At 48.4% G+C, this 11902-nt stretch overlaps 1 long non-coding RNA gene across 1 annotated transcript; it reads right to left on the reverse strand.

Moving 5' to 3' along the window:
- Positions 1 to 2056: 2056 nt before the first annotated feature.
- Positions 2057 to 9755, reverse strand: LOC149859678 (uncharacterized). Its single transcript, XR_016443596.1, has 3 exons — positions 9643 to 9755; positions 4010 to 4079; positions 2057 to 3440 (listed from the first exon to the last, which is right to left on the reverse strand). It is a non-coding gene; the product is annotated as an uncharacterized LOC149859678 (long non-coding RNA).
- Positions 9756 to 11902: the final 2147 nt, after the last annotated feature.

The raw sequence follows: 11902 nt of genomic DNA on the forward strand, positions 1-11902 counted from the left end.
CATGAAAAACCCCCAGTCTCACCACTCCTGCAGGTGGGGGGTGATCCCCGCTGCCCCTCACTGCCTCATGCCATGTGGGGGGCTCTGCATGAGCCTCCCAAAGCCCCAAGGCCACACCAGGAGTAGTGAGTCTGGGGCTTTTCTCGGGTTTTTTTTTTCTTAAAGGGATGGAGCTGGCCCAGGTGGGGCACCCGTGGTGGTGCCAGAGGAGCAAGGGAGGGGGCTCATGGTAGAGCCTCCTATTCAGTGTGGGGCAGTGGAGGGCAGTGGGGATTGCTCCCCACCTGGCAGCACCCAGTGAGCACTAAGGCTTCTTTTTAAAGTACTGAGTTGGGGCAGGCAGGGCAGCCATGGTGGGCCTGAGGGAGTGGGGGGGCTGAGAGGGCTGGCAGAGGTCTCCCCATGGTTCCCTCATCCCTCCCCCAGGCCCCCCTCCCCCACCCCTAGTACTTAACAACTCAGTCAGCTGCAGCTCCCTGCTGCAGCCACCGGGGACTGCCCAAATCATCAAAGCTCTCCGAATCTTTTCTGAAGATTCAGAGAGCTTTGAATCAATTTAGACCTTTTAATTGGTCCTGATTCATTTTGGATTTGGAGATTCGGCCACTGAATCAGGCTGAATCTCCTCCAAATCAAATCAGCACCCAAAGCTTCTCACAGCCCTACTGGCCGTGGCCTTGGATGGACATAGCTCCTGATATCTCTGGAGAATATTGGGCTTTGAGTTGTCCCAAGTTCAAATTCCATATCAGTCATTGAGGATATAGAGTCTCTAGTACTTTAAAAAAAAAAAATGGAACAAAACGCTACTTTGAACTGTCAAAGGGATTCAGTGGAAGACTGCTCTAAAAAGTATTCTCTGCAACAGATTTCTGAGTAAAATTCAAGCCACTTTTGTTTTTGTGGAGGACTTACCAATACAACCCGTCACGTCCGGGCTTGGAGAATCTCCAGTGTGATTGGTGCAGCCTGTCCACCAATCAGGTAATGGCAGGGAGGGGCTTGCCCCACCCCTACCTGGGGCAAGTCAAAGAGCCCTGGACTTGGTTTAAGCCTGCACTCTGCAGGTCCAGCAGAAATTCAGGGAGCAGAGCCTGCAAAAAGAATAAAGGCTGCATAACCAGCACATGCCAGACATATCGGGGGATGAAGAAGAGAGTGGGGCAGCAGAGGAGCTGGAGACAAGTAGTCCAAAGGCCAGAGCCAGTACCCAGAAGAGCCCTGAAGAACTCCATGTGCCAGTCCAATGCTCCAGCCCCAGTCAGTGTGCAGAGTGGTACATAGGGCTCAGACCCTGGGAGGAAGAGGCTTGGGTCTGCAACCCATGGTGTGCAGCCAGGGCTCCCAGTACACAATATGGCACACAGACCCAGCAAGACTCTGTGGGCCATCTGTAGTGGCTCAGGTTTATAACTCCTGGCATGTTGCTGGGAACCCAGTGCAGGAAATGCTGCATGGAGGGTCCAGGAGCAGACTGAGCCCCAGAGCTGCATAAGGTGGTCCAGGCCTCCAAGCCCAAGCAGAAGCCAAATCCCCCATGAGTACACAACAATGCTTGAGGCTCTGAGTGGGGGTGGGAGCAGCCCAGGAGGAACCAGAGGCCCAGGAGACTTCTCCAAACAAGGAGCCACTCACCTGAGGAGATGGCACCTGGGTGCCAGATTCATGAGTTGCTGGGGAGGAGAGGTCCTTCCTGGCTAGAAAGGGGTTCCTGGAGGGGAGATCCAGGGAGGTCCCTTTTCTTGAATTCGTGAGTTTCCTTGTGGGGTTTGGTTTGAGGCCCTCACGGGTCACTGGAGTGTAGTCCCAGCCTAATGCACTCATATAATGTTTTATTTCAGTGTTCCCCATTCCATTTCATATTCATTTGTCTCTGACCTTTAAGCTTTTATCAGAGACCAGTAATGAAAAGACTATGTCTTTCTTTCTAGTGTAACGTAGTAGTACCCAATTGTGTACTCCCCTCTCCAGTTGAAGAGAATGGTTCGCTGTGAGGTGAAACTGCCTACTGCACACAGTTCCCTCCTTCCCCTATAGGGTAAAGCCAGGACATGTCTTAATGCTTAACTATATACAAATTTATTAATATATAAGAAGAGTTAAACATGGAACATATATATAAAAGACATGGGAGCTATGTGTAATATAGATGCAATTCTATACAAATACTCTGGATACAGGTGAGGAATCTGGAAAGCAAAGTCTCTGTAAACATGATGCAATCTTATACTCTAAAGAAATACAAATCTACAAAGCATGAGGTACAAGCTTACAAAATATAATGTGGAGACTTCACAAAATATAAGATGCAGGGCAATGGAGGCATAAACTTAAATTCTCAAGAAAACCAGAAGAATAACCCAGGTTACCCTGGAACGATAGTGGGACCTCAAAGATACAACCCAGCTTGCATAGCTTATGAAGAGAACCCCCCAATAAACCCAGGAAGCCCTTCCCCTTGTGGGGGGGAGAGGAAATCCCTCCTCCCCTGTGAGAATCCCCTTCCCCTGTAACTCACAGTTCTCCCAAGATCTGGTGAGGCCACCCTTGTCATCCCCTGGTGAGACACCTCCTCCCTCAGCAGGGGACCCTCAGCCGATTTGGGCTCTCCTAGCCTCCAGCCCACTACAGACCCTGTGCACCACTCTGTGCACCAGTGGCCCTACCTTGCACCAAGGGTTGGAGACCTGAGTCACCTTGTGCAGCACCAGGGTTTCAATCCACTCCTGGACACTCATGGACTTCTTTGCCTCTTCTCTGTCCCTTGATGCAGCTGCCCATGTGCCAAGCACACTGCCTTTTTATTCCCTTTGGGGCCTCTGCCCCCAGATTGGAAATGGACCAATCAAAGGGAGAGGGGTGTTAGTCCCCTTTCAGGTCCAGCTCTTTGCCTCACCCCAGAGTAGGGGTGTAGTAAGCCTCTCTTCTGCCTTCACCTGATGGTGGAAGAAGGAGAAATACCCCACCAATCATTTAAACTTTTCCAAAGCCAGTGCACCGGGCTGCCACCAGCAAGCCCAACACACTAGAGTAAACTGATGTGATAAGAGTGTACCTGTAGGGTGTCAGAATCACAAATCACAATCAATCAACAAGGCCCAAAGAGCTTTCAAAAGTCGTCCCTCGGTTCTTCTCTGCCCTGCTATAAACAAGATCTAGGCCCTAAAAATCCTGAGAGGTATATTTCTGATACACAGCAGCAAGAACATCACAGTGAAATAATGTAAGCAGATAAGCTTGTGCAATGAATTCTGATTGATTATTTTGCTGAACTGTGGTCTTAGTAATGAATGTCCTTTAATCCTTCATAACCCTGGTGCTGGGCATGTCATTGATGATGGCATCAAATTCAGACCTCTTAAACAGTCCTGAAGAAAAAATGAAGACATGCCCATTCGCTTAATGTGCTATTCCTGGCAGAGATGGAGGAAGTGGCCCCACTGAAGAAAAGAGAGACAAAGTTACAATGTTATAATCTTTTATCAAGACTTAATTTATTACATTTCACTCAGTCCATTTAGGGTTATACCTCCTGCTTTCCCTCTGTGTTTTTTCTGTCTTATTGAAACTGAAATGTATTGTTCTTTTTCTAGTTCATTAGCCTCAAGTTCATTAGTTAGTTCATTAGTTTCTAGTTCATTAGTTAACAAGTGGTATGCATTTGTATACCATGCCTATTGCATCCTGCTAAAAACCTTCTGAGACTCACTTTCTCCTCCTCTTATGGAGGAGAAACCTGAAAGCTGCTCAACTGTCTTACTAAACTTCAAAAGACTCTTTACAAATGAAGGGACATCCTTGCATGGAGCAGCTTGCATGACCAGGGTCTAAAAGAGCACTGTATATTTACATTACTCATGTAGTTATATTTGGTTGGAATAAAAACATTGACTAACAATTTTCAAATCTTTACACAAAGTAGAGATGAAAGAGGCATTAGTCTAATTTATAGATCCCACTGTTACCATCGTTTCATAAAGTTTATTATTCAGTGATTTGTTCAGTTTACCTTTCAAGATCAGAAGTAGAGCTAGTCTGGCTTTTTTCCATTTTTTGATGGTAAATGCAGTTTCTATATTCTGCAAACACAAGAAAATTTAATTTTAGCTGATGAGGTTTTTGGGGGGGGTTCTCTTTTCCTTTTTAATATTTTATTGGGGAAATAAATAGAGTTGGCAAGCCAGTTGATTGGCTGATAAAATACTGTCAGCTGACTGCATATGTTTAACCAAAGATTATAGCAATTTTACAAAAAAACCTATATTTTTATTGTAATTTTCTTGACAGAAATATGATTTTTGGGGGGGGGGGGTTTACACATTTTTTCATAGATTTCATAGACATCAGGGCTGGAAGGGACCTCGGGAGATCATCGAGTCCAGCCCCCTGCCCAAAGGGCAGGAAGTCAGCTGGGGTCATAGGATCCCAGCAAGATAAGCATCCAATTTACTCTTGAAGGTGTTCAATGTAGGTGCTTGAACCACCTCCGCTGGCAGGCTGTTCCAGACCTTGGGGGCTCGGACAGTAAAGAAATTCTTCCTTATGTCCAGCCTGAAATGGTCTTGCAGGAGTTTGTGACCGTTGGACCTCGTCATCCCTTGGGGTGCTCTGGTGAACAAACGTTCCCCCGATCCTGGTGCTCACCTCTGATAAACTTATAGGTGACCATCAGATCACCCCTGAGTCTACGCTTTTCCAGGCTAAAGAGTCCCATGTCTCTCAGCCTGTCATAGTAAGATCTGTTTTCCTGACCTCTGGTCATGCGCGTGGCTCTCCTCTGGACTCTCTCAAGCTTCTCCACATCCTTTTTGAATTGTGGAGCCCAAAACTGGACGCAGTACTCCAGCTGCGGCCTCACCAAGGCCGAGTACAAGGGGAGAATGACGTCCCAGGATTTGCTCGAGAAGCATCTATGGATGCAAGCCAGCATTTTGGTCGCTTTATTAGCCGCAGCATCGCATTGCAGGCTCATGTTCATCTCGTAGTCAATGATGACCCCCAAGTCTCTTTCTTCTGTAGTGCTAGCCAGCGTAGCACTGCCGAGCCTATAAGAATGATGCCGAACCTTGCATTTTTTGGTGTTAAACACCATCAGGTTCTCGTCTGCCCATTTGCTGAGCTTGTCCAGGTCAGCCTGGATCACCCACCTATCTTCTGCTGTGGATGCTTTGCCCCAAAGTTTGGTGTCATCGGCGAACTTGGCCAGTCCACTCCTGACTCCAATGTCCACATCGTTAATGAAGATGTTGAACAGGATGGGTCCCAGGACAGAGCCTTGAGGGACCCCACTGGTCACAGGGCACCACGATGAGTGACTGCCATCAATTACAACCCTCTGGGTCCGACCACGGAGCCAATTTACCAGCCAGCGGATCATGGTGGAGGCAAGGCCACAACTGGCCAGTTTGGCCAAGAGGTGATCATGGGATACCAGATCAAAAACTTTTTGAAGTCAAGATATATGACATCAATCTCTTCTCTCTGGTCCAGCTGATAGGTCACCTGGTCGTAGAAGGAAATGAGATTGGTCAAACAAGACCTACCCGCAACAAACCTGTGCTAGCTATCCCTTAGGATGTTAGCCTGGGCCAGTCCCTCAAGGATGGCCTCCTTAATAAACTTTTCTAAGATCTTACCCAGGATAGAAGTCAGGCTAATGGGCCTGTAGTTAGCTGGATCCACTCTCCTCCCTTTCTTGAAGATCGGCACCACATTGGCCTTTTTCCAGTCTTCGGGCACTACACCAGAGCGCCAGGAGTTTTCAAAGATCCATGCCAGGGGCTGGGCTATGACGCTCGCCAGCTCCTTGAGTACCCTGGGGTGCAGATTGTCAGGGCCGGCTGACTTGAAGGTATCCAGCTTCTCAAGGTGTTCCTTCACGAGGTCAGCATTTATGGAGGGTAGGGGATCCCCATCACCCAGATCTCCCTGTCCCATAGCAGGCATGGGCGTCCGACGGGACTGATGAAAGACTGACGCAAAGTACCTATTTAATAGGTTGGCTTTTTCCTGTGTATTATTTGGACCTATTGGCAATTTTTTATAGTTTTTGACTAATATTTGACCTGTCAAATACCTAATTTTAGAAATAGGAACTAATGGTTACATTTTTTTATGACCAAACTGAAATATTTTTAAATGTAGAATTGATTTGTCTTGACATGTATTTTATGTGATTATTTGCTTTTGTCCTAATCTATAATACATAGGTATGCATTTATAATCCGCATAATCATAACTGGCATTTCTCTCTATTTCTTAATTGTAAGGCTATGAACATACTTCTTTAGAGAGAGAATTGTATCGATGCTCAGCATTTGTGTGCTCCATACTAAGGCATACCATAGCTGGTCTCTGGTCATGTTTATACTGCTTCCCTGGCACCAGAAAACAAGCCCCATCCCTTCATTCTCACATATATAAGCCAGGGTCATATACTGTATTTTTGGAGATACAGAAATGGAGCCTTGGTGTCTTTACAGCCTGTCTAACCAACCCAGCTCAAACTTCAAATACTGAATATTTCCCACAGTAACTTATTTGTTCAAGTCAAAAGAAAGCAAAATAGCATATAATAAAGTAAATTTCAGTAAGAAGTAAATGTAGGAAACGATGGTCAATCATCAAAGAGAAAAGAAGCTAAATTTATCACACAAAATATTTGCTGTAAAATATTTCCTTAGCGTAAGAACTTCTAGTTATATCCCAACTAGGCCGTTAGAGTTGGCTCAATAAAAGATATAACCCACGTGAATCCTTGCCTAATATAGGGATCTAATACAGCCCTGAAACACCCGCCTCAGATGAAAATGTATGGTGTCTTAGTGTGAGTTGTAGATTTGGCTGTGTGAGAGTTAAGCTACGCCCACAAAATAAATCACCATCTCTTGTTTTAATATGAACTGGTTAATTTCCTTTATTTCTCACCCACCACGACTTTGATGGAATAAGATACAGAAATAAACACAGTCCTGAGAGATGAGGAAGATATCGTGTCTGCGGTTCAACAAAAATAACTCTTCTGCACAACTCTTGTATCTCTCTTAGATAAGTAACATCTTGTATATATTTAGTTCCATCTCTCTTTGAGAACTCTCAATTTCTTGGTTGCTTGCCCCATTCTCCTCTGCATGGGTCCCAAGCAAATAGCAATCCTAGGTCACCTTGTATTTACTACTGATATCAAAATTGTGGGGTTCTCTTCTCTTTGTTAGTTTTCATCCACTCTCATTCCTTTCCCTTAATTTTAAGTCTCTGGGAAGTTACTTGATGTCTTCACATATCAGACTCACTGACCCAAAGTCCTCCTTTGTTAACTCACTTCATCTTGCCAGGTAAGTCTCTCTCCAGGACCCTCCTTATATTCCCTTTCCTCTTGTAGTTTTCTCCCTGTTTCTTCTGGGTTGCTTTCCTCTCTTTTTCCAGCTAAATCTGGGTTACTTCCCCTTTAAAACATTACATCCATCTGCTGTCTCTCTCACAGCCAGCACTCTCTCCCCGTCCCATTTGCACCTGCTGCTCTCTTTGTTTTTGTTTTCATCCGGGTCTCTCTCTCCCCCATCCAGGGACCCCTGCCCCTTTTCTTCTAGGACTGGGTGCTAAGGTAAGTTTTCTGCTTTCCTTCACTCCCCCTAAGTTCTGTGATGGGGCAGACTTGGTGCCCCGTCACAGCCTGCATTGTTATTTTCACTTTTAAAATATATTGTAAAGGCCTTTGAACTCAAGGAATGCCAATCCTCTTCTTTGCTTATTTTCTTATATACTGCTGCTGACTGAATTCTGTCACTGAATCTTCCATTGTGCAATACTGCCAACCCCACCGTGTCAAAAATCAAGAGACAAACTCTTAAAAATCAAGAGATTTGGTATGTAAATTATGAGATGCTCCATTTTAAGTCCCCCTCCCCCCAGCTGCTCAAGCATGAACCCTGAGCAGCCTGCCCCCCCAGTTCCTGTCCTGGGCTTGGTGCTGACCTGGTGGGGCTCCATGCACCCCATGATGGCTGGGCCCTACCCAGGCTCTTGCTCCCACCCGGGCTCCTGGGAACTTTGCAGCTGGTTCTGACCAGAAGAAAAAATCCTGAGATTTGAGAGTTCTATCATGAGATCATGAGTCAGACTTAATTTTACTTAGAAATCACAACTCTCATGATAAGCACACGAGAGTTAGCATACTGTTGCTGATTTGATGTTGTGCACACTGATATCAGTCATCAAATAGCTGGCCCTGCACACAAGCACTGAACAAGAGGGTGAGAACAGTCTTGAAAGACATTTACATGGCTTTCTTTTTACCACAGTTAGAAGAAGGATTAAGAGGCCTACAGGGTTACTCTGAAAAAGCAGGACCTCCAGGATTAAAAGGACAACAAGAAACAAAATGTGAGAAAGAGCAAAAATGGGAAAATGCAAGGAAGAAAGCAAGTCTTTCATGCTCCTGTATTCTGGTCTATACCTGTTGTCATACATTGTATGAGGAAATACTGGGAGAGGCTTATGGTAATTTTCAGTACTCTTGTTTCATTGTTCTGAGGAGACTGTGGAGAGCAAAAATGATAATAAACCTAAGGCGCTCTGTTGTATTGGAGAACTGCAGAAAAACAAAGTGGCAGTTAGAATATAACTGATATTTTGCCTTTTGTTGTTCTTCTTTATAGTAATTTGTGCTTGTCACTGTCAGAACAAGAAATAGAACCTGAGATGAAATCCAATCCTTTGGACATTAAGGGTGCGTCCAGACAAGCACACACATGCCACTTGCCCCATCTCAAACACCTTTAAGATGGGGCAAAAAGCATGTGTGGGAATGAAAAATAGTTCCCCGTGCTGCAAACTTGCAGTGCAGGGAGAAAATTAGAACCCAGGGGGGTTCTGCCAGGAGGCCCTAGAGCCCTCCCAACTCCTGCTTCTAGGGTAAGTAGAGGGTTTTTTCCTTTTTTTATGATAGTGCCTGGGGTGTGGGGGGGCAGCCATGGGGGCCTCAGGGTGAAGGTGGGGGATGGAGCAAGGCAGGACAGCCATTGGGAGGGTCTGGGGAGAGGGGGGTGGGGCTGGGTGGGGCAGCCATTGGGGGGAATCCAGCAGCTGGCAGGAGATGGGGCCAGGTGGGACAGCAATTGGGGGACTGGGGTGGCACATGTGGGCCTTGCAGGGGGGGCTGCACACAAGCGCCATTGGGGGGGTGCAGCATCTGGAAGGGAATGGGGCCAGGTGAGGCAGCAATCAGGGGACTGGGATGGGACATACAGGCCTTGCAGGGGGGGTAGTAGCCCCTTTGGGGTCTATTTGGCTCCTGTGTGGGGGCCACAGCCCCTGTTGGGGGTCTATAGCCCCTGTTGGGGGACCATAGCCCTTCTGTGGGGGCTGAACCCCCTTTTGGGGGCCATAATCCCTGCTGGGGGGGCTGTAGCCCCTGCTGGGGCCAAACTCTCTGTTGGGGGGTCATAACTCCTGTGTGTGGGCCAGAGCACCTATGGCAGGGCAGCAAAATACATATTCATGTATTCAGGGCCGTAACCCCGTTTGGGGGGTGTCACGGGGGAGAGCAGCTGGAAGAGCTCCAAATAACAAATGGGGATCCTGTAAGGTGGGGATCATGTACAAAACAAGAAAAAACAAAAATAATCAAAGAGAAACACTTACCTGCAGCAGGGTCCATGGTGCAGGTGGAGCAAGGGAGGAAATCCACACGGGTCATAAGCCGCGCCTTTATCCAGCTGAAACCAACCGGTGACATCATCGGCAATCACCAGCTGGTGGAGATAAAAAAGATCACAAGGGAAGATGGTGGAAGGAGAGTCAGAGAGGACTCTCAAGCTGGGCATCATGAGGGATACTCCTGGAGCTAGAGAGCCGGCAGGGACTCTCTGTGCCAGCAGAGACTGGCGTGACAAGGAGGCAGAGGAGCCAGAGGAGGCTCTCTGCACTGGCAGAGGTGGGAGCATCAGAGGAACAGGAGAGCCAGAGGAGGCTCTGCACCAACAAAGGTTGGAGCATCAGGGGGATGAAAGAGCCAGAGGAGGCTCTCCCTCCTGGCAGGAACAGCCATGAGCAGCAAAAGATGCTGCAGAGCAGAGATCCTAGGGGTGAAATGATGCCCTGTTATCTTAGCAATAGGGCTGTGGGGAGGAAACCGGATAGGTCCTTCCCAGCTTTTAGTTTGTTTTGGCTCCTTTTTTGTTTTCCCCCTTTTGGAGGGGCTGAGAGATAGGGTGAGGCGGTGCAGGCAAGACAGCTCTACACCTCCTTTCTTTTCCATTTCTTTGATTGATGTTTACATTTAGAGTCCCAGGCCTGATACTGCTTTAGGGCAGGTGGAGGCCCTGCTGAAGCCAGATGGCTAAGTGATATGAGTTATCCCTGGAGGAAGTGCTTAAGGTATAATAAGGCTATGAAGATCATTGAGCTCAAGAAATACAACATCATTGGGGTGTGGCCAAGAAGATCTGGTGACCTGCCGAAAGGTTGGCACAAGTTTGGGGTGTTGAGGAGGTAGAGCCCCATGGACGGAGTCTGGCAGAATCCCCACCGAAGAGGACCACATACATGCCCATAGTGATGGCTCCATGGAGGAGCTACCAGCTGAGGTTCCCAGTGGCTCATGTGATGAAGGTGGAGTACAGACTCAGCCACTGAGGTGCTCTAGCCATGTCCTTGCTGAGCAGGTCCCACCACTTGGTATCTGGGCGGGACGCGAGGGCGGCACAATGGACAGTGAGGCACACAAGGATGTAGAGGTGACGGTGAAGGACAGTGGAAAAGCAGACCAGTCTGGGGTCCTCCAGCCAGCTTAGGTGGTGAAGCAGGGAGCGCTGTAAAGCTGGGTGAGGCACCGGCCCCACAACAAATTCCAGTGGGCTGGAGGACATGGGGTGGGGGAGCGGGTAGCACTGCTGTGCAGGACCTGGTCAACAAATGCAAGGGCATTGGGAGGTAAGGAAGATTTCACCTCCTGGACCAGTGTCGTGGGTAGACCCATACACCAGCCAGTGCAGAGGGGTCCACCCACTCCCACCTATCATAGTTCAGGAGATCTCCAATACAGGTCACACCAGCCAGGATCCATCTCTGTCACAACCAGGGTGCCTCTGCCGTCATCACCTCCAGCTGGTGGTTCCAGAGGAGGGGTTCAACAAGCAAGTTGGCACCCTGAACAACTGTTACAGGGGACTTGGAGGTGGAGACCAGCCTCCAGGCCCATAGGAGGTCCTGGTAGAAATCTGGCAGCCCTTGCAGGTCCTGCAGGGAGAAGACCCACAGGCTGAGGAGCTGCCAGTCATATCGGAGCCCCTGGAAGTGGCAGAGGAAAGCATGCCCCAGGTGACCCCATGCTGCATGGCTGCTGACACTGTACAGCAGTCACTGCAGAACCTGAAGGCAGAATGCCAAGACCCAGCTGTGCAGGCAAACCAGGCCCTGGCCGCCCTCTTGCAAGAAGAGGCTCAGGACTTCTGCAGCAACCCAGTGCCATTCCAGCCAGAAAAACTCCAGCGCCCATCTCTGGAGTCCTGCCAGGACCTCAGGGGGCACAGGCAGGTGTGTAAGAGGTGCCAGAACATGGACAGGACCAGCTGGTTCAGCACCAGGACTCTACCATGCAAGGAGAGACATCATAGGAGACCTGCCCATGCCCTTGCCTCCAAGTGGTGCCAGTTCTCTGGCAGGGCGAGGTCTATGGGGGTAGACCCCCAAGTACAGTAGTGAGCCCACACCCCAGTGGATCCCACGCAAGTGGGAGTGAGCCCACATGCCACCCATCACCCACCACCAGGCTAAAACTCTTGACCCAGTTGACCCGGGCAGAGGAGGTTGCTGAGTACAATGCCTGGCAGGCCTCCACCTGCACCAGGTCACCTGAGTCCTGGACCATAAGAAGTATGTCATCAGCATACTGACAGGACCA

This window comes from Crocodylus siamensis, chromosome 7 (genome assembly GCF_052110815.1).
Source record: "Crocodylus siamensis isolate JL-2025a chromosome 7, ASM5211081v1, whole genome shotgun sequence".
NCBI classification, from domain to species: Eukaryota; Metazoa; Chordata; order Crocodylia; family Crocodylidae; genus Crocodylus; species Crocodylus siamensis.